At 39.3% G+C, this 3,144-nt stretch overlaps 1 pseudogene; it reads left to right on the top strand.

Moving 5' to 3' along the window:
- Positions 1-1,108: 1,108 nt before the first annotated feature.
- On the top strand, positions 1,109-2,912 carry LOC140068109 (zinc finger BED domain-containing protein 5-like; annotated as a pseudogene).
- The last annotated feature ends 232 nt before the right edge of the window (positions 2,913-3,144 follow it).

Below are 3,144 nucleotides of genomic sequence, written 5' to 3'. Positions count from 1 at the left end.
CATGTTGCTTATTTTTTCCATTCTAGCGTTTTTCCTAGCGCAGAAAAATTTAAGCAACATGCTCTATATTTGAGCGGAATCTGCTGTGGCCTCCCATTGACTTGAATAGGAGTTAGAGACATGCGTCAGAACTTCATTTCTGCCATACAGGGGATCTCTCTTCTGTGGAATTCAAGGATCTCCTGTTGAAGTTTAATCACCGGAGGCGGCAGGGCTTTTTTACTGTGAGAACTGTCAACCTGTGGAATAGCCTGCCTCAGGCGCTGGTCACAGGGCGGACAGCAGAGAGCTTCAAGAAGGGTCTATGATGGTTATGTTATATAGAATTTTTTCAAATAAGTCTCTTCCTGATCTAGTCCCTTCCCTTCCTTGGTTGAACTTGATGGACATGTGTCTTTTTTCAACTATGATACTATGAGATGTGGATTCCACCGCAGACACTACTTCATAGTGTGAAAGCGCCCTGAAAGATGCCATGCTGTGCAGAAACTGCAATGTATCCTATGATGTAGTTCACACTGTTCTATATAGACAACTTGCCACTAATCTGGAAAATAACAGATCCATTAGTTAAGCGTGTAAATGACCCCCTGGTCATAGTAACAAGTGTGTAATAGAAAACGACACAGGGGAGAACATGTATCATAGTTTTTCGGCTGCCACTATTTCAAGTTTCCTGAAGTTTTTCCTCTTTGTGATACATGTGATGAGTTGCCTGTTTAGTCTCACTTTTGCAACTTTTTGTGGTGTGCAACTTTTTAGTCCCAAACAGTAGTTTACCAAAAGTAAGTCTGGGTCTAGCATGCTCTGTTTTGCGACTTATTAGGCGCAAGAATGGGACAATTCCAAGCCCAAAAGACGCTCAAGTTTAACAAATATCTGGGCTACAAAGATAAATGCGGCAACTGCATTATATCCTTGAGGCAGCTAACTTTGGTGCGCTGCTTGATTCTGCATGCAAAAAGTAGCACAAAAAGTCTCACGAAACAAAGAAAAAGAAAAAGTAGTGATACATGTCCCCCAGTGAAAAGTAAATAATAGGAAACTTTAATAAACTCGTTAGATGCGACCAACTTTTATTTTTTCTTTAGCAAACCGTCTCATGACAATGGATCGCGGAGACAAGAATATTAGGAAAAGAAAATACACTGAGGATTTCTTGCAGTATGGCTTTACCTCAATAATTACAGCAGGAATTGAGAAACCACAATGTGTTATTTGTTGTGAAGTTCTCTCAGCTGAATCTATGAAGCCGAACAAACTAAAACGCCATTTTGATAGCAAGCATCCAAGCTTTGCTGGCAAGAATATCGACTATTTTAGAAGCAAAGCTGATGGACTCAAGAAATCTAGATTTGATACTGGGGGCCAGTACCACAAACACAATGTGGCAGCTGTTGAAGCGTCATATTTGGTGGCACTCAGAATCGCCAGAGCTATGAAACCTCACACCATTGCTGAGGATTTACTGTTGCCAGCTGCAAAAGACATAGTTCGAGTGATGATTGGAAATGAATATGTTCAGAAATTGAATGCAATTTCCTTATCTAATGACACTGTCCGCAGAAGAATAGAGGACATGTCTGCCGATATTCTTGATCAAGTGATCCAGGAAATTAAATCTGCACCACTACCCATTTTCAGTATCCAGCTGGATGAATCCACAGACGTGGCAAACTGTGCACAGTTATTGGTATATGCGAGGTATATTAATGATGGCGACTTTAAAGATGAGTTTCTTTTTTGCAAACCCCTTGAAACAACAACAACTGCACATGATGTTTTTGACACAGTTGGTTCATTTCTAAAAGCGCATAACATCTCCTGGGAAAAGGTTTGCGGTGTTTGCACAGATGGTGCCCCCGCTATGTTAGGATGTCGCTCAGGATTTCAACGCTTGGTACAAAATGAATCGCCAAAAGCAATTGGAACACACTGTATGATTCATCGCCAAATATTAGCAACTAAGACACTGCCGCAAGATCTACAAGAAGTTATGAAAAGCGTCATAACATGTGTCAATTTTGTTAAGTCGAGCGCCTTAAACAGTCGGTTGTTTGGGCAACTGTGCAATGAGCTAGATGCGCCGAACAATGCTCTGTTATTTCACACTGAAGTCAGATGGTTGTCAAGAGGAAAAGTTTTAAAACGTGTCTTTGAGCTTCGTGATGAACTGAAAACATTTTTTGGTCAGAAAGGAAGACCTCAATTCGAAGCACTTTTTAGTGATAAAACCGAGCTGCTGAAAATAGCTTACTTGGTGGACATCTTTGTCATCTTGAATGACTTAAATTTATCACTGCAAGGGACAAATGCAACATGCCTCGATTTGTCTGAAAAAATTAGATCATTCCAAATGAAACTTCAGCTGTGGATAAATAAATTGGATGAAAATAAAATTTACATGTTTCCTACATTATCTGCCTTCTTTGAGGAACATGACATTGAGCCAGACAAAAAAATTATGGTAAATAACTTCCGTGAAAGAACATTTGCACATGCTTGCAGATGAAATTTCATCATACTTTCCTAATCTACCTGACACCCCATTTGCCTTGGCCAGAAGTCCATTCACAGTCAAAGTTGAAGATGTTCCGGAGACGGCGCAAGAAGAGTTCATAGACCTGATTAACAATGATGCAGCGAGAACAGATTTCTCTACGATGCCACTGACAATATTCTGGATTAAGTGTTTACAGTTATATCCTATTCTGTCTGAGACTGTGCTGCGTCTTCTTCTTCCTTTTCCAACGACATATCTTTGCGAAACAGGGTTTTCCAGCTTGCTGGTAATCAAGTCAAAATACCGAAGTAGACTTGCTGTGGAAAATGATCTTCGCTGTGCCCTTGCAAAGACTGCCCCAAGAATTTCTGAATTGGTAAGCAAGAAGCAACCACAACCATCTCACTGAATTTGGCAGCATTCTGTTGCAAAATATTGCACTATTTACTGTTATATTACTATTGTTATATTTAAACCCATGCTGTGCCATGGTGAAATGTTATATTTTTGGAATTGTTATATTAAAACCCATGCTATGCCATGGTGAAATGTTATTTATTGGAATAAGTAATAAATATTTCTCAACATATAATTAAATATTGTTTTTATGATTAATCCCTATGTTTAAATTATGTTTGATT

This window comes from Engystomops pustulosus, chromosome 1 (genome assembly GCF_040894005.1).
Source record: "Engystomops pustulosus chromosome 1, aEngPut4.maternal, whole genome shotgun sequence".
NCBI classification, from domain to species: Eukaryota; Metazoa; Chordata; class Amphibia; order Anura; family Leptodactylidae; genus Engystomops; species Engystomops pustulosus.
This window is presented reverse-complemented; position numbering and strand designations above follow the sequence as displayed.